Source organism: Schistocerca cancellata, chromosome 2, assembly GCF_023864275.1.
Source record: "Schistocerca cancellata isolate TAMUIC-IGC-003103 chromosome 2, iqSchCanc2.1, whole genome shotgun sequence".
Taxonomy (NCBI): Eukaryota; Metazoa; Arthropoda; class Insecta; order Orthoptera; family Acrididae; genus Schistocerca; species Schistocerca cancellata.
This window is the reverse complement of record NC_064627.1, coordinates 289,222,942-289,248,372: the sequence shown is the minus strand read 5'-3', so window position 1 is coordinate 289,248,372 and position 25,431 is coordinate 289,222,942.

Below are 25,431 nucleotides of genomic sequence, written 5' to 3'. Positions count from 1 at the left end.
ATTTTCGTGACAAATTAAAGACAGTGAACTGAATGGAAAAGTTTATACACTGAAGGAAGTTGGTAGTGTTACCTCACGAAGCAGCTGTCCGATATTTACCAGGCTAAGTGGAGATGTTGGGATATTTAACGATTAAACTTTCATTCCACTCGAAACTGACGCCCCTCACCATCATCAATATGAGACGTAATCCCCATTGGCACGATTACATCCCTGTTTTCGTTGTTGTTTGGAAGCGGAAAATCTTAGAATGTCATGTTAGGGAAGTTCTTGTCATCCTTGAAACACATGTTGTGGCTTGTTTATGAAGATCGCTATTTGGAGACTCATCGCACCCACGACATCACCGTTGGCTGACATGTTGGGAGACCAGACAACCCAGTCAGTGATCCACACATTCCTCGAATCGTTTGTGGTATGAACTGCAGCTGGAGACTTTCATTGTCTTGCTAGAATATGCCATTTAGTACCCTGGTCAGAGAGAGTAATATAAGGACTGACATTCCTTCAACAGTGTGGCGAGCGTTCAGCCCCCTTTCAAAATTACCAACTCTGTCTTATCGTACCCAGTAGTTCCCACGCAGCGATCCCTCAAATTTGAGAGTTATAGATCTCGAGAATCGACGTTTCTTGTGACTTTTCACCAGGCCGTCTTCAGACATGTTGGCGTCGACCTGATCGCTGAAAACAAAAGCGAGGCTCACCGTTGAAAACCACAGAACGCCATTCAGTCAGGAAGGAAGCTGCCGCACGTTATGAGTAGGACGGGCGGGCTGCTTTACTCCCATCCAAGCCAAGTTGTGCTCATCCCAAGTAGGCTACACGAAACTTGCTTACTTGTCCATCTTCCCGTGGTTGTACGTTACATAGCAGTTAATTCTGTTGGCTTTCACTATGGTGTTATGAGCAGGGTTGTAAGTAGGCTGTTTACGTTTTCTTATTGGCAACGTCACGTAGCGCTCTGTATAAAAATCACTGGCTGTGCTGTGTGCCTGGCTAGTTTGCATTGTTGTCTGCCATTGTAGTGTTGGGCAGCTGGATGTGAACAGCGCGTAGCGTTGCGCAGTTGGAGGTGACCCGCCAGCAGTGGTGGATGTGGGGAGAGGAATGGCGGAGTTTTGAAATTTGTAAGACTGGATGTCATGAACTGCTATGTATCCAAGGCTATTACAAATGATTGAAGCGATTTCATAAATTCACTGTAGCTCCATTCATTGACATATGGTCACGACACACTACAGATACGTAGAAAAACTCATAAAGTTTTGTTCGGCTGAAGCCGCACTTCAGGTTTCTGCCGCCAGAGCGCTCGAGAGCGCAGTGAGACAAAATGGCGACAGGAGCCGAGAAAGCGTATGTCGTGCTTGAAATGCACTCACATCAGTCAGTCATAACAGTGCAACGACACTTCAGGACGAAGTTCAACAAAGATCCACCAACTGCTAACTCCATTCGGCGATGGTACGCGCAGTTTAAAGCTTCTGGATGCCTCTGTAAGGGGAAATCAACGGGTCGGCCTGCGGTGAGCGAAGAAACGGTTGAACGCGTGCGGGCAAGTTTCACGTGTAGCCCGCGGAAGTCGACGAATAAAGCAAGCAGGGAGCTAAACGTACCACAGCCGACGGTTTGTAAAATCTTACGGGAAAGGCTAAAGCAGAAGCCTTACCGTTTACAATTGCTACAAGCCCTGACACCCGATGACAGAGTCAAACGCTTTGAATTTTCGGCGCGGTTGATGATGATGATGTTTGGTTTGTGGGGCGCTCAACTGCGTGGTTATCAGCGCCCGTACAATTACCCAATCTTTGCTCAGTCCAATTTCGCCACTTTCCTGGATGATGATGAAATGATGAGGACAACACAAACACCCAGTCATCTCGAGGCAGGTGAAAATCCCTGACCCCGCCGGGAACCGAACCCGGGACCCCGTGCTCGGGAAGCGAGAACGCTACCGCGAGACCACGAGCGGCGGACATTTTCGGCGCGGTTGCAACAGCTCATGGAAGAGGATGCGTTCAGTGCGAAACTTGTTTTCAGTGATGAAGCAACATTTTTTCTTAATGGTGAAGTGAACAGACACAATGTGCGAATCTGGGCGGTAGAGAATCCTCACGCATTCGTGCAGCAAATTCGCAATTCACCAAAAGTTAACATGTTTTGTGCAATCTCACGGTTTAAAGTTTACGGCCCCTTTTTCTTCTGTGAAAAAACCGTTACAGGCCACGTGTATCTGGACATGCTGGAAAATTGGCTCATGCCACAACTGGAGACCGACAGCGCCGACTTCATCTATCAACAGGATGGGGCTACACCGCACTTCCATCATGATGTTCGGCATTTCTTAAACAGGAGATTGGAAAACCGATGGATCGGTCGTGGTGGAGATCATGATCAGCAATTCATGTCAGGGCCTCCACGCTCTACCGACTTAACCCCATGCGATTTCTTTCTGTGGGGTTACATGAAAGATTCAATGTTTAAACCTCCTCTACCAAGAAACGTGCCAGAACTGCGAGCTCGTATCAACGATGCTTTCGAACTCATTGATGGGTACATGCTGCGCTGAGTGTGAGAGGAACTTGATTATCGGCTTGATGTCTGCCGAATCACTAAAGGGGCACATATCGAACATTTGTGAATGCCTAAAGAAACTTTTTGAGTTTTTGTATGTGTGTGCAAAGCATTGTGAAAATATCTCAAATAATAAAGTTATTGTAGAGCTGTGAAATCGCTCCAATCATTTGTAATAACCCTGTATTATGACTTTTGATGACTATTAAGGTAAATACATTGTTTGATCTCTATTAAAATCTTTCATTTGCTAACTATGCCTATCAGTAGTTAGTGCCTTCCGTAGTTTGAATCTTTTATTTAGCTGACAGTAGTGGCGCTTGCTGTATTGCAGTAGTTCGAGTAACCAAGATTTTTGTGAGGTTAAGTGATTTGTGAAACGTATAGGTTAATGTTAGTCAGGGCCATTCTTTTGTAGGGATTTTTGCGTTGCGCTAAAAATATTGTGTGTCAGTTTAAGTACAGTCATGTACAATTTTTCTAAGGGGACGTGTCGTGTGTCGACCCTTAGCCGAGGATACCTCACTGGAATCTTCTGATTTTGTTCTTGTAGTTTGTGTAATTAGTGTAGCTATTGTTTATTGATAGCGCGTAATCATAGAGAGAATTTCCTTTGTAGTTGTAGTTTTCATTCTTGTACAGTAGAACAGTTGTGGCATGCATGTAGATTTGCACTAAGTATTTCGCAGCTGCGCTTGCAATTAACGAGATATTATTTTCAATGCTATATTAATGTGTTTTCTTATTTTGCTCTTCAAATTGTGCTTTTCTGTGTTGTCGTGTGAAATATTGTGACAATAATGGCGTGTGAAAAACGTAATACTAGGCTCCAAAGTAAACTGAGAAATGACAGTGAAGACGAAAGCAATGTGTTAGCGCCACCGTGTAATGAATTAACTAATGTTCAAAGTAGTAATTTGGTAATTGTACATACGGAAATGGAGCGGGCTGCAAATAATGGTGTAGGCAGTGAAACAATTAGTGAACAGGGAAGCATTATCGATCGTTCGGTCGGCAACAGCTTGCCTCAGGAATCCGAAATGACACGACACAATCTTGCAAATACTGTAGATTCAGGTTTTGCGTCCCCGCCGTTTTCTCAAATAAGCCAAGACACATTCCTGCTTTTCAAAATGCGAATATTGGCGGTTCAAATGCATTGCCGAATAGCACTGAGAAACATATTTCAGACACCAGTGCATTGTTATTACAATTAATGCAACAAATGGGACAAAAACTTCAAAAGTTAGACACAATGGAACAAAATCTTCAAAAGTTAGATACAATGGAACAACACCAGAGACAAACACAGCAACAGTTAGACACAATGGAACAAAATCAGAGACAAACACAGCAAAAGCTTCAAAAGCTAGACACCACACTTGAACAAACACGTGAAGATTTAACTACTGAATTACATAACATTGAATCGAAATGTCAAAAAGTCTGTAATGACGTAAAAACACAAATTTGTGAGCATTTTCAACCTATTTTTTCGCGGCATGAAAATGCATTACAGAATCACGAAGCAGCCATAAAAGAACTGCAAACCATTGTTCATGAAAATCATGAGAACTTGTGGGCTAAAATTGACTCAGTTGCATCTACCGATTCGGTTACGCTACTTGCAAAAACTCAGGAAAACTTGAAGAACACAGCAGATACGATTTCAACACAAATGGACACTCTGGAACCTGGTTCAGGAAAACACACTGAGGAAATAAGTACACTGTCGGAGAAAGTAGCCGAACTTTCGGATCAGTTCACTAACTTATCTGCAAAGGTAGATGATGATCTGAATGACACAAGACCTGTAGCCATCACTGACACAGAAGAGTATGAACAAACTAAGAAATTCAAACAAAATCAGAATCAAATTAATACGCTATACAAAAGAGAAATCCGGGAAGTACAAGATCAGGTGGCACAAGTAATACAAAAATTACATATTCCAGAGGACACTCGAGTTCCATCACGGGGAGAGGAACTTACAAATACGGAAAAGCCACAAAATAATAACACAGGGCATTTCGGAAATTATGAAAGAAATTGGCAAGGTGCACCGAATTTTGAGATGGAACCGCTGACACGACGTAACAATGACCGATATGCTACTCGCCGACACGCTGATTTTGACTATAAGCTGTTCATTACTACACGTAAATTCAAAACATTTAAGAATTCTGGCAACGAAATTCATCCACAAGCGTGGCTCTATCAATTCTCTCATTGTTTTCCTCCCAACTGGTCATTAGAGCATAGATTAGAATTTATGTGTGGCTACTTAGAGAATGAACCAGCTGAAAGAATGCGATCGGTCACTCACGATTGTCACAGTGAAGGAGAATTTTATCATGCCTTCCACTCAGCATATTGGTCTAAAGCTACACAAGACTGAGTAAAACATAGCATCATAATGATGAAACATTTCGAACAATCTGAATTTTCCAGTCTTGTGAAATATTTTGAAGACATGTTGCACAAGAATCAGTACCTGTCAAACCCATACAGCCCCTCAGAACTCATTTGCTTAATCAAACTACCTGAACATTTACGACATATTATTTTGGCAGGATGTTGCAAAGATGCCACTGAAGCTTTTCAGGGACTGTTACAAGAATTGGAAATTGACGCTGACAATCGCGGAACGCGAAAACAGGAACACAAAAATTACAGGTCACATCCGTCACAATTCCGCGATGAATGAAATAATAACTGGACACGACAAGGCTATTCTCACAACACAAATCGTGACCAAAACAGACACCACCCATATGACAACCGTTGGCAGAGTAGTAATAATTACAGGGAAAGATCACCTCTCCATGGTAGTGACTATCACAGAGACAATCAGAGAAACAGACAATATGGGAACCAAAATAATTATCATCAAGGGAGACAGAATAGACGCAACGGTCCAGAGCGCAGTTACGATTCAGGGAGAAATTCTCCACCACGTGACCGACAAGAAAGAAACTATGGAATCTACCGACATGACGACAGGCGATATGATCGTAACGACAGACCTGAATTGCATCAGAACTGGCGGAATTCAAACAGGACGGGGCCCTCTCGACAAGGTGAATTTGTAGAAGATAGGTCTCCAAATCCCATAAACGAAGCGCACCAACAAAGAGACAATAGGCAATGACTCATACCCCTGGCAGCCACAAAACGTATTTCTGAAACTGACGACGCAGCTCCCGTAGTTAGTAATTACGTAAAAATGAAGATATTAGGGACAACTTACTCCAGGAACACGACGTAAAACATAACAACATTGCATATCCTGTGATTCACATTACAGTAAATGACGTAAAATTTGCTCCAGTACTTGACTCTGGCAGTCCCATTTCAGTAATCAGTGAAACAGCCTTTAGCAAATAAAACAAATCGAACGATTGCCTCACACTTCCATTACGTAAGATTAAATTACAAGGTACAATCTTTGGAAAAAGTGTAGATGTACGCCAACAAACCAACTTAGAATTCTTTTGTCAAAGCCACAGCTTCTCTATGAACTTTCTTATTGTTCCATTATTGTCGACGGAAATTATATTGGGAGTAGACTTTTTGAATGAATACAAAGCAATCTTAAACTTACACGATGCTGAAATAAGTTTAGAGAAAGAACGTAAGTCAATAGCTTTGAAATTTGAAGATTGGCTCTCAAACCATGACGAAGAAAATAATCGGCTTTACCTCCAGTTAGACAACAGTTCGGAATTTTCGACGGAACTTGACACTAACAATCACTCTGCAAGTACTGACAGGGATGCTATCGACGGCGCATTTGATACTAATGAGTTAATTCTGAATAAAATTCAAACAATTGAAAATTGTAATGACACTGATATGCAAGACCTTTCTGAGATTTTACAAGCACATTCCACAGTTTTTACTCACAAAACAGGAACAATCAAGGGATTTCAATACCAATTTCGTGTTCGTCAGCATACTAAATTTTGTGTTAAACCATACGTAATTCCGGCGCATTATAGGGACCGTGTTAGAACAGAAATACAATCTATGCTTGACGAGGGCATTATTGAGCCTGCAGTAAGCTCATACAACAATCCATTACATGTTGTTGAGAAGAAAAATGGATCGATCAGGCTTGTCTTAGATTCGAGGCAAATCAATACTATCATCATTCCTGAAACAGACAGGCCGCAAACGTTGGAAGAACTTCTTCAAAATTTTAATGGTGTAAAAGGTGTTGTCTTCTATTGATCTCAGCATTCATTCACGGGCTAAATTCCATATCACCTAAGTTCTTAAAACGTCACATCACCTTATATGTGGACGATATTCTGATAGCAGAAGCCTCATGGGAACAACACAATCGCATCCTCAACAGTGTGTTACATATTTTAGCAGAATCTGGAATTACAGTTAACTTGGAAAAGTCTGAATTCGGTAGGACAAAGGTGAAGTTTTTGGGACATATTATTTCGTCTGAAGGCATTCAGCCAGATCCTGAAAAGTTAGAAGCAATCAGAGCCATTCCAGTTCCATCCACAAAAAAACAAGTCCGCAGTTTTCTAGGTCTCGTAAATTTTTACCGTCGTTTTCTGAATATGCAAATTCTAGTTACACCAAAACTTTGTTCTCTCACTGGAAAAAATACTATTTGTAACTGGGACGAACAACCACAGTTGGAATTCAATTCTTTGAAAGAAGCGTTACATAATGCGCCAATACTAGCTCATCCAGATCTGTCACTAGATTTCTGCCTTAGCACGGATTCTTCTAAAGTCGGTCTTGGTGCCCATTTATTTCAAGAAGCCACAGAAAATGACACTACTGTTCAGAAAACCATTGCTTTTGCTAGCAGAGTGCTAACAAAATCTGAAAAAAATTATTCCGTTACTGAATTAGAAGCTTTATCTATCGTTTGGGCATTTAACAAATTCCGTTTCTTTCTTTCTGGTAAGTACGTACAAGTATACAGTGATCATCGTGCATTACAATTTCATATGTCTTCAAAATTAAATCACGACAGGTTAAAACGTTGGGCATTGATTCTGCAAGAATTCCACTTCACAATAGTCTACATTCCCGGCAAGGAGAACATTGTTGCGGATGCACTGTCACGTGCACCGGCTGGTCTTGAGAAAAGCAACACAGAAGGCAACCTCGAGAAAAATTTCAGTATTCTTTACATTCAGAAAGTCGCCTTTGAAAACTTCATCTCCACATCTTTAAAGGACATTGCTCACGAACAAGATAAAGATCCGATTTGGAAGGACATCAAAAGTAAATGGCATGAAAAGACACACACATAGATTCGGCATTATTATCTGGTTAGAAACAACATACTGTTCAAACGCTGCACTGTTGACGACAAGCTATGGGTACTTTGCATTCCTGACGATTTTGTTAATAAGCTCATTTGGTATATTCATTTCAGCTATGCACATTTTGGCCCACGAAAATGTTATCATATTCTTCGAACGACTTTTTATTTTAACAATATGGAAAAGAGAATTCGAAGAGTCTTGTCTATTTGTAAACTTTGTCAAAAGGCGAAACCATCTACTATCTCACATCGTGCTCCGTTGTTTCCTATCATTCCTTCTAAATTAAAAGAATTTGCTGCTGTTGATCTCTTGGGACCCCTTGTCAGAACATCGAATGGATTTTCGTATGTTCTAGTCGCTGTTGAACTTACTTCAAATTTGTTTCTTTCACTCGGTTACGTAAAGCCACTGAACGGTCTGTATCCAATGTCTTTGTTAAAAATTTCTTACGTGAAGTTGGCCACGTTGCTAAAGTCATTTCAGATAACGGACCGCAATTCAGATCTGCTGTTTGGTCACACATGCTTCGGAATCATAAAATCAAACCTGTTTTTATTTCATTGTACTCACCACATTGTAATCCCTTCGAACGGATTATGAAAGAAATCAATAAGCTTTGCAGACAATATTGTCACAGAAAGCATCAGCATTGGGAAAGATATTTACACTTATTTCAAAACGTGCTGAATGAAATGCCTCATGACTCCACTGCTTTACAACCTACTCTTTTACTGAAGAATGAAGAGCCACCGAACAGAATCAGAGAGCTTGTACCTTTCCCGAATACACGTAAACTTAGACACAAAGACATAATTGATTTGGCTATTAAAAATATAAAATCTGCAGCAGACAAAAGGAGAAAACTACACGGTAAAGCAAATGCAAAGAAATTATATATTGGTCAGAAAGTTCTCATTAAAGCGCATTCATTGTCACATAAGAAGAAACACTTGAGTCACAAATTCTTTCTAGTTTACAATGGACCTTACAGAACCCGACGTATACCACATGATAATTGCGTTGAAGTTGAAACTCTGCGTACTAGGAAGAGTAAAGGTTTACACCACATTTCACACGTAAAACCGTTTATTGAAAGATAATCTGCTTTTTTACTTTGTCTTTGCCATATAACTTTTCACTTTACATTACTAGTATGCTTTGTCAGACTTAGAATCTGTTAACATGCAACAATGTTTGAAGTTAAATATCCAGTCAAGAACCAAGAGAACTTATTTAAACAGAAATTACGAATGCATTGTTATTGTGAACAGACGACACAGTGTTATTGTGTGTGTACATTCTTGCTTGTTAGTTGCACGATTACGTAACGTCTATAAGGCTCACATACTTAGAACATTTACCAGCACTGCTAATGAGATTTTAATGCAACATTTTGGTTTTTTTACTACCTTATGAAATGCCATATGGCTAATGAATGATGTTTCATGCCTTCCTTTGTACATATTTACTCATTTTCTTTAATATCTAGTTTCTAGCTGCACTACAGCATTGGTTATTATAAAATTTAATAGATGTACTAATATCACTATTTTCTGTCTACAGACCCAGTAAAGAATACGTTTATGATGTACTTTCTTAGAAAAGAGAGCACAAACAGACATTTCCCTTCACAGGAATTGAATAAATAATTTTTTTAATGACTTGGTAACTTGCTTGCAGAGTAAGTTTTTGTGATGCATCACTCTAGTGTTAAGATGTGACATAGGTATTAAACATGGCCATTTTTATTGTAATATTTTTTCTGCTTGAGCTATGTCATGTTTAGATATAAGTTATTGCATTTGCTGCTGCTGTTTGCCAGGCAGAGTGCTACTAAATTTCACTTAACATTACTCTGTTAAGCCAGTTTTACTACTGATTTATTTTTCATGTTTGCTGCTCATTGCCTTATATTAGTTGTAATATTGCTGCTTGCCTTGCCAATTTGCAATTTTTTGTCATTGCTGTTTGTGTTAATTGTTTTGTGCTGCTGCATTTCCTCGTGCCTTAGTTTAGCATCTGAGCTCAGTAGATTTAAGTTAGCTTAAGATGGGGTAGGCCATATAAGAGAACAAGTTGTGATGAATTGGAAGAAATGCATTGAGAAGCTATAAGAAAATGGTTTGGCCAAAAAAGTATTTTGAAAGAGGATATGAACCAAAAAAGTAGGGTTTAGGGACAACAGGTTTAGGTAGGATTTTCTTGGAAATAAATGATGAGGTAAGATAATGGAAAATAAATAATGAGGTAAGGAATGTGTGAACATATAAATACAGAAAGCATGCTTGGATAGAATTTTTTTGGTGGAAACAAATGTTGAAATAAGAGGAAAGATATATGGAATGAAGTTTTGGGATGGACTGCAGTACCAAATGTCACACTGAAAACAAATCCTGTCCTGTATTTTTGTGTTATTACACTATGTGAATTTGTGTTTTTCCTGTCTTAATGTGTTATGTTGTAGAATTTTTCTGATAATATGTTATTTTCTTTGTAAAGATGTTTAGACATTATTTATTCTGTTCTGTTTTAATGCTCATGTGTGAAGTTGATGTTTCGAAAGTTATTCTGATCTTTTATGTATGTACTCATGTCATAATTCTTGTAACACTGATGTATATGTTATTTCGATTCTTTTGTACAGCTTGTACTACAAATGTTATCTGTATTGTTATGTTCTTTAATGATGTATTTTGTACCTTTGTAATTGTATTCTTATGTTATAAAATTGTAATTGACACCAGTTCATCATATTATTAACTTGTAAGTTCCATTTCACTGCACACGTTTCTGTTGGTCATAGTATATGGACAAATGTGAGAAGTAGGGGCTGTTAGTGTTTGCATGTGTGTTAATAATTCAGCAAGGGACTGGGTAACAGCATTGCTGGTTCTAAGGACAATTCCAAAAACTTTGTGAGTGCACAAGTGGTGGTTATGGACTTGCTATATTATCCGCAAGACTCTTCAATGGTGATTGTGCACCTGCACAGTCACAACAGATGGCTGCTGGCCATCTCTACAAGGACTACAGTGGGTCTGCATCTTTGATGACCCACCAATACCATTATTTCTACAAGGACTAAAGTGGGTCTACACCTTTGCTGTCTCACCATTACCATTATTTCTACAAGGACTGCAGTGGGTCTGCACCTCTGGTGGCCCACCAATACCACAATCTCTACCAGGACTACAGTGGGTCTACTCTGTGATGACCTACCTACCAATATTCTTCAAAACGTCGAATGACTCTGCTGTGTGTTTGCTCTGTTGTGGCCCATTACCTGTCTGCATGTCGAGAGTCAGCACTGTCTTTCTGTTGGAAGGACAACACTACTTCTTCAAGACTGCATGGAAATCCACTACTTCCATGTGCATTTTCTTTTACTGCTCAGACTTTGAGAAAAACACTGCAAGTTTACTGTGATGCATGATCAGGACTGTCTTTATGGACAGTGAGAAAATTTTAGCTTTTGACCAACATTGTATCAATAAGTGTGTGCATTTGATATCTTTGTTATTGTAATTATGAAAAATTTTATCAAATCATTATTGGCCACTGCCCAAAACAATTTGTAAAATTTTTTGTGGGGAGCATGGGAGCTAGGTAAGTAGGCTGTTTATGTTTTCTTATTGCCAACGTTACGTAGCGCTCTGTATGAAAATCACTGGCTGTGCGGTGTGCAGTCTGTGGGTAGTTTGCATTGTTGTCTGCCATTGTAGTGTTGGGCAGCTGGATGTGAACAGCGCGTAGCGTTGCGCAGTTGGAGGTGAGCCGCCAGCAGTGGTGGATGTGGGGAGAGAAATGGCGGAGTTTTGAAATTTGTAAGACTGGATGTCATGAACTGCTATATATATTATGACTTTTGATGACTATTAAGGTAAATACATTGTTTGTTCTCTATTAAAATCTTTCGTTTGCTAACTATGCCTATCAGTAGTTAGTGCCTTCCGTAGTTTGAATCTTTTATTTAGCTGGCAGTAGTGGCGCTCGCTGTATTGCAGTAGTTCGAGTAACCAAGATTTTTGTGAGGTAAGTGATTTGTGAAAGGTATAGGTTAATGTTAGTCAAGGCCATTCTTTTGTAGGGATTTTTGAAAGTCAGATTGCGTTGCGCTAAAAATATTGTGTGTCAGTTTGAGCACAGTCATGTACAATTTTTCTAAGGGGACGTTTCAGGGTTCGGACTATTCTATCCGAATATCGCAAGACGATGCCCAATATAATATACTATATTCATTTAATGTCATTGTAACCCAGAGAATTTTGGATTTCATTTGTATTTTTTTTTTCTTATCTGCGTTTTTATAGCGTGTCTGTTCAAATCAAATGGCTCTAAGCACTATAGGACTTAACATCTGAGGTCATCAGTCCCTTAGATTTAGAACTACTTAAATCTACCTAACCTAAGGACATCACATACATCCATGCACGAGGAAGGACTCTAACTTGCGACCGTAGCAGCAGCGCGGTTCCAGACTGAAGCGCCTAGAACTTCTCGGCCACAGTGGCCGGCTTAGCGTGTCTGTCTATGTCGATATTGACGGTTTCCCATGTAGCTTCACTCTCTTTCGACTTGTACTGTCTATTCTCAATTCGAACCCTCATCATGTCACTTCTGATACATGTTTCCTGTAGTAAGCACAACCATCTCTGTAATTTGATTTCCTTAACACTTAATAAACTGAAAACGTCTGTTATACTGCAACGCAAACTAAAGTAAGCTTATGGAAGTCTATTTTCTGTAACCTTAGTGTTTTCCAGCCAAATATGACGCCAGTTATACCATTTTTAATTACTTTTTCCACGATGTGTGTTCCGTGTTCGCTGAATTCATTGCAGTTAACCAAACAGTTCACCCTAAATTCCGCAGATTCATTGTAACAAACACGAAGTTCGTTCTTCATATTATGTAGCTCTATAAAAGTACATTCCTGAAACAAGAAAATTTTCTTTCATACTAAGCTTTCTTCACACTGCGTTGCCTACCATCAGAATCTGGTTTTCAAAATCCACTGTGCCATATTTTTTTCCTATTTCGTTCAATGTTTGTCCTAAATTTAGAAAGCTTACATACTGCTAAATGGCATCAGATCTTTAATACACATTTCCACACACTTATCAGCCTTAAGTGTATGTCCTCTTTCAAAATACTTATACAATGAGGAAACTGCTGGTCTAATTTACAAACATGTCACATAATCATGGTCCCCGAATGAGTGTTTGGAAACTTTTTACGCAATTTGCGTTGCGAGACATCTACCGATTTACGGAAGCTGCATTATAAGCACTGGAAAACTCTTCCCTTGCTGATTTTGGGCTCTGTTTCGTGACTGGTTTGTATTCGCAAATCTTGATTTCTCCTCAAGCTCATTTGAGTTTGGTTTCTTCACTTTGCTGGTTTCACCGTTAATATAGCTGAGCTGTAGTGAAACTACCTACGCAAGCATGTACCTGGCTGTTCTTAATCACGTTGAACTGAAAGCGCAACCTGTTGTCAGATGCAGCAGACTGAAAGCGTCCCGCGAAGCTGCACAGGTTTGCGGAAACCTAAGCTGGCCTGCATTAACCACCGTGCTTCAGTACACATGTGCTCTTGAGTCTCCGTCGCTGCAAGTTGTGATGTTTTAAAGGTTGCGGCGGCGATAGGGGCAGACAGGCTGGAGAGAGAATTTGTACACCTCTGCATTCAGTATCCGTTTACTGTGTCTCGACGTCGTTCTACTCTCTGTTGATTGCAATATAGTGTCAACGGTAATCTTCGTATGTACATTCGTGATGTCATTCCATTTTCCAGTAATCCCTTCACGACGGTATGTAACGACACTGTTAGATACACAGCATCTGACCGGTCCGTCCTCAGTCCAGTGACTTCGCGTGTAACTGGGCGGAAGGCGAAAGAGGGAACAGGCCGTACGGCTGGCTCCCTACGTCTTAAAAACAGGTACGAGGTGCTACCCAGTGTTGATGAAAACTCTGAGCCAGCACGGGATGCCTCACCTATTGGGCCAGCAGTCGATTTTCCTGCCCAGTCCGGACAAGTACAGAGGGTGGGTATGCTAGTCATTGGGAGTTCCACTGTTAGGCGGGTGATGGAGCCCCTCAGGGGGATGGCGGGCAGGCAGGAAAGAATTCCAGTGAGCATTCGGTGTGTTTGTCGGGAGGTCTCATCCGTGATGTCAGGAGGCTTTGCTGGCGGCTATCGAGCGCTCTGGGTGCAAACGACTTCATGTTGTGGCACATGCCGGCTGCCGCTTGGGCTCTGAGACCATCCTCGGCTCCTTTCGGCGACTGGCTGATTTGGTGAAGCCAACTAGCAACGCACACGGGGTGCAGTCTAAGCTGTCTATTTGTAGCATCGTACCCAGGGTTGATCGCGGCCCTCTGGTTTGGAGCAGAGTGGAAGGTCTAAGCCAGAGGCTCAGACGGCTTTGTGACGGTATCAGATGCGAATTTCTCGACCTCCGCTATCGGGTGCAGAATTGTAGGGTTCCCCTTAATAGATCAGGCGTGCACTACACGCATGAAGGGGCTATGAGGGTACCGCAGTACGTGTAGCGTGCACATGGGGCTTTTTTTAGGTTAGAGAATCCCTTGGGAGCAAAGACGATTTGCCTGTTACATCAGCCACAGCGACCTCGGAAAAACCTTGGTCCTCGCAGATCAGAAATAGAAAAGATTAATATGATTTTAGTAAACTGCGGGAGCATCCAAGGAAAGATTCCAGAATTAGTATCGCTTACGGAGGGTTACAATGCACAGATAGTATTAGGAACAGAAAGCTGGGTGAAACCAGACGTCAATGACAACGAAATCCTAAGTTCAGATTGGAATGTTTATCGTAAGGATAGGTTAGTCACCAATGGTAGCAGCGTGTTTATTGCAGCAAAAAATTCAATAAAATCTAGTGAGGTTATCACGGACTGCGAATATGAATTAATCTAGGTGAAATTGAGTATAAAAGAACGGTAAAAAATGATGATCGGATACTTTTATAGACAACATGGGTCAGGATCTGTATTCGTAGAGCGCTTCAGACAGGACTTGCAGAATATCATTAGTAATTTTCCTGGCCATGCCGTTGTAATAGGGGGCGACTTCAACTTAGCAGGTATAGATTGGGAGTGTTGTGCCATCCAAACTGGTTCCAGAGACTGGGAATCCTGTGGAATTGTTCTGGATGTCTTGTCGCCAGCCGGGTGGCCGAGCGGTTCTAGGCGCTACAGTGTGGAACCGCGGGACCGGTACGCTCGCACATTTGAATCCTGCCTCGGGCATGGATGTGTGTGATGTCCTTAGGTTAATTAGGTTTAAGTAGTTACAAGTTCTAGGGGACTGATGACTTCAGAAGTCAAGTCCTATAGTGCTCAGAGCCATTTGAACCATTTTTTGATGTCTTGTCCGAAAATTACCTTGAGCAGACTGTTAGAGAACCAACTACATCTACATCTACATTTATACTCCGCAAGCCACCCAACGGTGTGTGGCGGAGGGCACTTTACGTGCCACTGTCATTATCTCCCTTTCCTGTTCCAGTCGCGTATGGTTCGCGGGAAGAACGACTGTCTGAAAGCCTCTGTGCGCGCTCTAATCTCTCTAATTTTACATTCGTGATCTCCTCGGGAGGTATAAGTAGGGGGAAGCAATATATTCGATACCTCATCCAGAAACGCACCCTCTCGAAACCTGGCGAGCAAGCTACACCGCGATGCAGAGCGCCTCTCTTGCAGAGTCTGCCACTTGAGTTTGTTAAACATCTCCGTAACGCTATCACGGTTACCAAATAACCCTGTGACGAAACGCGCCGCTCTTCTTTGGATCTTCTCTATCTCCTCCGTCAACCCGATCTGGTACGGATCCCACACTGATGAGCAATACTCAAGTATAGGTCGAACGAGTGTTTTGTAAGCCACCTCCTTTGTTGATGGACTACATTTTCTAAGGACTCTCCCAATGAATCTCAACCTGGTACCCGCCTTACCAACAATTAATTTTATATGATCATTTGAGGGTAACGTCTTAGACCTCCTGGAAACAAACAGACCACAAGTTATCGAATCAGTTAACGTAGAGGAAGGTATCAGTGGTCATAAGGCTGTGACAGCATCTATGACGATAGGTCTTACAAGGAATGTTAAGAAAGGTAGGAAGATATATTGTTCAGACAGGGTGACAAGATACAAATTTCAGAATATCTTAGCAGTCAGCATCAAATATTCGGCGATGAGGACGAAGATGTGGAAGAACAAATGGAAAAAAATTCAAATGCATCGTTCAATATGCCCGAGACAAGCATGTTCCGAGTAACGTTTTAAGAGATGGGAATGATCGACGATGGTTTTATAGCCGTGTTAAAAAGCGCTACGTAAACAAAGAGCACTTCATCTCGGATTCAAGAGAAGTAAAAACCTAGCTGACAAACAAAAGTTGAACGAAGCGAAAATGAGTTTAAGGAGAGCAATGAGAGAAGCGTTCAGTGATTTTGAAAGTAAGACGTTGTCAACAGACCTGAGTAAAAATCTTAAGAGATTTTGGTTGTATGTAAAATAAGTAAGTGGGTCAATATCATCTGCCCTTTCTCTCAGCGACCACACCGGCACCGAAACGGAAGATAACAGAGAGAAGACCGAAATACTGAATTCGGTCTTCCGAAGATGTTTCACCGCGGAAGATGGTAACACTGTCCCTCCTTTCAATCCTCGTACCAACATCGAAATAGCAGATATTGAGATAAGCGATCGCGGAACTGAAAAGTAGCTGCAATCGTTTAGTAGTGGAAAGGCTTCAGGACCAGATGAGATACCTATAAGATTCTACAAAGATTATGCGAAACAACTTTCTCCTCTTATAGCAGTAATTTATCGTAGATTGCTTGAGCAACGAAAAGTACCTAACGACTGGAAAAAAGCGCATGTCATTCCCATGTTTAAGAAAGGCCGTAAGACAGATCCACACAATTATAGACCTATGTCGTTGACTTTGTAGAATTATGGAACATGTTTTATGCTAAAAAATTATGACGTTCTTGGATAATGAACATCTCCTATATAAATATCAACATGGATCCCGCAAACAGAGATCCTACGAAACTCAGCTTGCTCTGTTCCCCCATGAGATCCACAGCGCAGTGGTCAACGGCGCTCAGGTTGATGCCGTATTCCTTGATTTCAGTAAGACATTTGACTCCGTCCCACATTGCCGTTTAATGAAAAAAATACGATCTTACGGAGTATCTGAGCAGACCTGCGATTGGATTCAAGTCTTCCTTGCAGATAAACTCAACATGTCGCTCTTAACGGAACAAAATCGACAGATGTAAAGATAATATCCGGAGTACCGCAGGGAAGTGTGATAGGACCGTAGCTGTTTACAATATATATAAATGGCCTAGTAGACAGCGTCGGATGCTCTTTAAAGCTATTCGAAGATGATGCAGTTGTCTACACCAAATTAGTAACAGCAGAAGATGGTAAGAACGACCTGCAGAGAATTGATGGATGCTGCAGGCTCTGGCAGTTGACCCTGAACGTAAATTAATGTAACATGTTGCGCATACATAGGAAAAGAAGTCCATTACTGTACGGCTACACTATTGTTGGCAAACAGCTGGAGGCAGCGTCTGCAGAAAAAAATCCAGGCGTAACTCTCCAGAGCAACCGTAAGTGGAATGACCACATAAAATAGACAGTGGGAAAAGCAGACACCAGCCTCAGATTCATCGGAAGAATCGTAAGGAAATGTAACTCATCCACGAAAGAAGTGGCTTATAAGGTGCTTGTTCGTCAGATTCTTGAGTATTGTTCATCTATCTGGGATCCCTATGGGGTAGGACTGATATAGGAGATAGAGAAGATCCAACAAAGAACGGCGCGTTTCGTTACAGGATCGTTACGGCGATGCTAAACAAATTCCACTGGCAGACGTTACAAGAGAGGCGTTGTGTATCACGGAGGGATTTACTATTGAAATTTCGGAACAACACTTTCAGGAGGAGTCAGACAACATATTACGTCCCCCCACATACATCTCTCATATTGACCAAGAAGAGAAAATTCGAGAAATTAGGGCCAATAAATAGGCTTACCGACAATCATTCTTCCCATGCACTAATCGCGAGTGGAACAGGGTTGGAGGGATCATATAGTGGTATCGAAATTACCCTCCGCCACACACCATCAACTGGCTTGCGGAGTATGATGTAGATGTAGAGAACACTTTATTCTGGTAGAACGAAACACAACGTAATTGTTTTCTTTCGCTCTTTTTTCTTCCTCCTGTCTATTTCGTAAAGTAATGGAAGTCAGTTACGAATGAATATCCAAATATATCACAACATTTATAATTTTTTCTTTGATATCAAATTGCGTGTGCACGGAGTTTTGTAAGATGTTTTGACTAGACGATTGAGTCGCTCTCTACGACCAATGTGATGAAACAGTGGTGAGGAAACACAAAGTTAACTGGTATATGTGATGAAAAATTCGAAAACTGTATCCAAGATTTCTTTTTACTTTCTTACGTTGGTATCTTTAGGAAAGATAGACTTCTAGTTAGTAAGTAACATATTAATCAAACTGAAATTTTGTGTTTTTATTATGTGTGTCAAATTTGAAACAATTTCCTTACCAATGCAGGCTATGTCCGATGAATAATCGTAAGTGCAGCCTGAGACGACTCCCATGAAACGCGGTGACTCTTTCCCGCAATACATGTGGGCTGTGAATGAAGTAATATCTCACTGTGCCCTATTGATCGAAAATTTGTGGCAAATTCAAGTTCCACCGTGATTTCACACATCACACGCGTAGTAAGAGTTAGTGTTGAATTGATATTTTACTGCGAGTGGCCAGAGTCCAGAGAAATTCAGTAGTGTCGCTCCGTTACTTTATCACTTACTACATAGCTGTAATGGACGCGCACATTTCGTGACATTCACAAACTAGATGTTACAGTACAAAAGACTGCAAAGAGTAGATTAGATTAGATTAGTACTTGTTCCATAGACCATGAATACGACACTTCGTAATGATGTGGATCGTGTCAGGTTAATAAAAGGTGTCTATACAAGATATTACTTTACAAAAAATATTACATTTTTTTGGTGGGGGGTGGGGAAACTAACCACTTACTATATCCAAAAATTCATCTAACGAGTAGAAGGAGCTGTCATTCAGAAATTCATTCAATTTCCTTTCGAATGCTATATGGCTATCTGTGAGACTTTTGTTGCTATTAGGTAAGTGACCAAAGACTTTTGTGGCAGCATAATTTACCCCCTTCTGAGCCAAAGTTACATTTAACCTTGAGTAGTAAAGATCATCCTTTCTCCAAGTGTTGTAGCCATGAACACTGCTATTACTTTTGAATTCGTTCCGATTGTTAATAAGAAATTTCATCAGTGAATACATACAGTAGATTAATATTTCTTAATATATGGTATAAAAATATATGTATAATGGATGTAGGGCAAACGGTGTTCACAAAATCCTTGAAAGTATTTGATTGATTTACTCCAAATTTTTATACGTTATTGTAATAACATTTGGAAAGGCATAGGCTACATACACACATCAAAAAGAGTTTTGCGTCACTCTGGCTTCCAGAACTCTTGAGAATTGACGGTGGATATCGTATCACAGATACAGTCCCTTTGATTGTTCAGAGATGTCACTAAAACCGCCCGAAATGTAAATAACCATGCATGAACAGCGCCCATTAGACGGAGATGGTCCGACAGCCGATCAGTTCCAGTCATTCCACCATGAAGGAGGTATGCAGCTCGTGTTGTCTGTAGTTCAACCATGCCTAAACGGTCAATACCGCATTTCGATCGCGTCCGCATTGTTAGTTTGTGCCAGGAATGGCTCTCAACAAGGGAAATATCCAGACGTCTCGGAGTGAACCAAAGCGATGTTATTCGGACAAGGAGGAGATACAGAGAGACAGGAACTGTCGATGACATGTCTCGCTTGGGCCTCCCGAGAGCTACTACTGCAGTGGATGACCGCTACCTACGGGTTATGGCTCGGAGGAACCCTGACAGCAGCGCCTCCATGTTGAATAATGCTTTTCATGCAGCCACAGGAAGTCGTATTACGGCTCAAACTATGCGCAATAGGCTGCAGGATGCGCAACTTCATTCCCGACGTCCATGGCGAGGTCCATCTTTACAACCACGAAACCATGCAGCGCGGTACAGATGGGCCCAACAACATGCCGAATGGACCGCTCAAGATTGGCATCACGTTCTCTTCACCGATGAATGTTGCATATGTCTTCAACCAGTCAATCGTCGCAGACACGTTTGGAGGCAACCCGGCTAGGCTGAACGTCTTAGACACTATCCAGCAAGTGCAGCAAGGTGGAGGTTCCCTTGCTGTTTTGTAGTGGCATTATGTGGGGCCGACGTACGACGCTGGTGGTCATGGAACGCGCAGTAGCGGCTGTACGATACAGGAATTCCATCCTCCGACTTATAGTGCGACCATATCGGCAGAATATTCCCGAGGCATTCGTCTTCATGGACGACAATTCGCATCCCCATCGTGCACATCTTGTGAATGACTTCCTTCGGCATAACGACGTCGCTCGACTAGAGTGGTCAACATGTTATTCAGACAAGAACCCTATCGGACAGGCCAAAGATGGATTGAAAAGGGCTGTTTACGGACGGCGTGGTCCACCAACCATTCTGAGGGCACTACGCTGAATCGCCGTTGAGGAGTGGGACAACCTGGACCAACAGTGCCATGAGTAATACAGGCATGCATCAGTGCAAACCCTCCTTCGAATTTTTATGGGCACAAATATCATGGGGCTCCGTTTACAGGCCAACAACGCGCTCTTCGGCACCTACGACACCAGCTGGCACCTGCTTTCTCGTGTTCACCTCATTGTTAAAGCTTACTGGAGAACGATTCCAGTCACGTGATCATCTAGAACATTCCTTTCATCGTCATTACTCACTGCTGGTTCACTGTACACACCATCATCTAATATGGATTTATATGGGCACCCTTCCTGGTTTTTGTAATTTTCACAAACGTAAGTGCGCAGCCCTTTGGCTGAGGACGTAGATAGGTCAGACTCGATGTTTACTTACCGTGAGATGGTTTGTGGTAGTAAAAAGTCTACAGCACTGTGCCGTGCTGATGTCAGCAACACGAGTGGCATAGCGATGTCCACTTTGCCCTCCAGCAGCTGTCCCACCAGGCCATCCCACGTGCCTCGCTCGGAGCGCGCCCCGAAGAGCGTTGTCGTCTCAAAGTTGTACCTGTCCACAGCACACACTCGTCTCCAGCAACTTTCCTGGCTGTTGCTGTAAGGCAGCCTTAACAGATGTGGCAAAAGTTTAAGAGATGTATTCTGGAAAAGCAAAGAACTTATGGTCTCAGTGCACACACAAAATTCTACATTCTAAGTTAACAGCAACAGTCTCTTTCACAAGCCACCGTGCGCTAGAGCTGAACACAAAATTTAAACAAAGAGAATAATGAGTAACACACAGATGTCTGTTTAAACTGGACTTTCGTTTTCTCCCATTACATTCTGTTTCTAGTAGATCGCGATATTTATCTTTGCTATACTCTATGCAAGTATTATACAATCAGTTCCAATTAATAGACAGAAGCTTTTTAGCAACCTCTTTGCTTGATCACTGCAGCAATTTTAAATCTTTGGAGATGGATTTTCGGTTAGACCAGTGGCAACACAGGACGAACGGAAATACCGTTTGCATGAGCTTGAGCATGAGCAAACCTATGTGGTTCTGTCCATTTGAAAATTACCTGCCATTCTTCTGTATTCGCTGTTCAGAGGCATTTTTGTGAAGTCAAAGAGCGCGGTCTGTGCTGTGTTCTGATGTTAAGACCAACACTGCCTTCGTCGGACGGAGCACCGTGCTGTTGTGAATATTCTACAATGCATAAAGGATTAGGTGACACAATTGCAACTTATTTGGCATGGTGAAGATTAATTTTCGTGGTAAGGTTATTTTGGTTTTGCCTACTTAAGCTCATTCCGAGAGCGGGTATCGGGTGACATGCTTGCGCACAGTGAAATAGAAGCACATAGGTTGCTGAAACGTAACTTATTTGGAAACTGTTTATAGCAGCGTACATTATTTTATTTCACTTTCTGATATCGTAAATTTCAAGGTGTTGCCATTTCCTGAGATATAAAGATTAACTTGTCACTCAGTAAGAATTAAGAGTTGCGCAGACGTTGATGCTTCCGCTTGTAAGTCTAGATCTCGCAATCGTAAGTTGAAATGTCACTGCAGGGCATTACAGTTCCTTTCTTGAGTGCATCGTTAATATACGCTTCTCTCTGTTTCATTTTACGGTGAGCATTATTGTTCTTTGTATTCGGCCACCTGAGTGTGCCACGCAGCTTGGGTGACATCTTGTTTTTTTTTTTTTTTAATGTGGGCTAATTACACGACTTACATACACTATAATGGACAGGAAATCATCAGTTAATCTTACTAATACGTAACACTTCTCTGCATGACATCCTGTTTCGTGTGCCGATAAAAGTAGGTCTATATGTGCTGCTGTGTTAATTGCTGTTTGTAAGAATTGCGATACGTAATCTCACTCACTATTCCGATGTTACGTAGGAAAGAGTAGTTTTTAAGGCTGACTCTGATGATTAACTATTTTTTATCGTATACTAAACCCATTTTTACACAAATGAGGAGACAGCCTCATTGCACAGTTGGACGGTATAAGGAGAAAGCTAATACATGTTCAATGTAATATATTGCCCCTATGAACCAGTACACTCATTGTACAGTATGCAAGCATTAGACATGCATGCCCATTTCTTTTCGTCGCGCTAAGTTTATGGTAGTGTGTTTACTGTATGACTATTTTTTGCTCAATTTACAAGTCAGATCACGCTTCTGCACTGTTTCTCTGAGGCATTAGAACTATCCATTTTACCCACGTGGAAAGTGTCAGGTCTTGATTATCTCTACTTTCTGGAGTAGTCTATGTTTTTCTAAACAACACACACTTCCATGCGGGAAGAGAACACTGAGACATTTCAGACTTCACGCATCTGAGAAACTGTATTTTGCTGCTATATCTAAAGAAAAAAATTCATATTTTTTCTTAGAAACATTTCTTCGTCGCATGGGTTTGTAATTAAAGCTCTACAATAATTCCAGAGAAGTCAGAGAAGAGACAGAGACTTCATTCGTTAATAGGACCTAAGTTTAAGTGAAGCCAATAGCTCCCAGTCAATTACTTCCTTTGTCGGGGCACAGTAACAGTTATGTACAGTCTCGTCTTCTATTGATATGTAATTAGCACGAGATTGTACGTTGGTACGCTGCACGAGTGTGCATGCAAAGCTGATAACATAGTCTGTGAAAAAAATTAATGCATGTAAATAGTTGGAAATGATCAGAGTATTAATCACGACACTGAGGTCTATAAAACAGGTTTGCCAATAGACTTCCGAAAATAGAGTTTTTTTTTCAAAATCTGTAACATTTGCAACGATTTTCTGCAGTTTTGCTTCACTGTTATCGCAGGAGTTAACTGGTTGCAAATATATTAATTGACAGAATAACAATAACTTATTGCCGCCCCTTTACCTATCAGACGACGGAGAACACAATACATTAATTTATCAAACAATGGAAAACCAAGGATGGGATAATGAGTGTCTGATCTCGGGAATCAGAGACACTGGTCATTTGTGTGTCAGTTGCGTTTGGGTGAATATGTGTGAATATGTTACCTTATTCTGGAGAACGCCTTTCGGTCGAAAGCTTACTTGTTTAGCAGACATTGAGACTCAATATCTCCACTATATGGTTAGTAGCAATCTGTCTTCTTCATAATATTGACAAACCTTAATTTGTATATTTTTTACTTCAATACAGAGTCAGTGCATATATATGGGCGTAAGTTCCCATTTGAAATCACTCTTACTCAGTTCCACAGCCAGTGCGTGATAGCAATTCAGGAACGTCATTCGTTTAATATCAATTAATGACGTGTAAAATATTATGCAACATTGCACATTAGTCTTTCTACGCTATTCGTTAAATCTTTTCAGGAATCCCGATGACATTAACAATGGGCAATTTTATCAGCACACTGGACAGAATTGCTTCTTTCACGGGACGGAGTGGGGGAAATACGACGTTAAACTTTCCGTACACTCACAAGAGCCATTTCACCGACGTTCAGGCTCTCCAAGGAGAAGAGTGACGCACTTAAACACCTCCGAGAAGGCACATAGTCATATTCGCAGTAAATAAGGACATTCTATAGTACTATTGCATCTTCAAGTACACAAACAGGATATATATAAACTACTAGACAATGACGCCTACAGAAGAGCAGAAAACCATCCCAGCAATGACTAGTGCTGTGCGTCAAGTACACACGATTGCCCAAGGAAACTTTCAAGCCTTTGAGTGTGGAATTTAGAGGTTTTAATGGTTGTTACGGATTCACCACAATAGCATTGTTTGATTGTGGAAAAAGAAGTCAAAGAAATCCAAATTGGCATTAGAAAAGATAATGGATTCAATGTGAAGTGTTTAGCTTTTGCAGATGACCTTGCAATCCTCACAAATAATAGAAAAGAAGCCACTAACGCCATAGAGAAGTTACACGAAATTGCACAAAGAACTGGCCTGCAAATTTCATATGAGAAAATCCAGTACATAGAAAGAGTGCCACAAGACACATTGCCTATTGTGACAACTCGTGCGAAAATCGTACAAGTACCACATTTTAAGTACCTGGGAGAAATCATCCACCCATCAGGGATCAACCTAAAGGCCAATGAGGAAAGAATAAAAAAACTACAGAAAGCATATAACCTCACGTGGAACTATTATAACAAAAAGTCCATATCAATTAACGCAAAATTGAAGCACTACAACACTCTCGTACTTCCGGAGGCACTGTATGCATCTGAAACAACACAAATAAGTGGGCAAATTAAAATCAAAGAAATGGAGAAACAAGAAAGGAAAATTCTCAGGAAAATATTTGGCTCGATATAAGAGCAAGGAATCTGGAAGAAGAGACCAACATCAGAATTATATAAATACACAGACATGATTACACATACAATAAAAAAAAGAAGAATGCAGTTCTACGGACATATACACAGGATGAATGAAAACAGAATTTCAAAGTGAATTCTTAAAGTCATCAACTCAGACAGGGGAAAAACAAAATGGATAAAAAAAAATTGAAGAGGACCTGAGACAAGCACACATAACAGAAAACGATGCAGAAAATAGAACTGAATTCAGGAACATCATCAAAAAACATAAATTTGACACCACAACACAGAAGAGACCAGGATGCAAATGGACAGCGGAGCGAAAGAAACAACACAGTGAACACATGAAGAAAATTTGGGCTCAGAAAAAACATAAACAATCATCATAAAGGAATTCAAGTTCAAACGCTCTCTTTAAACGGGAATAATCGAAAATAATAATAATAATTATTATTATCATTATCATTATAAGAAATTATTGATACCATTTATTACAACACCACTATGTTGTTATTATTATT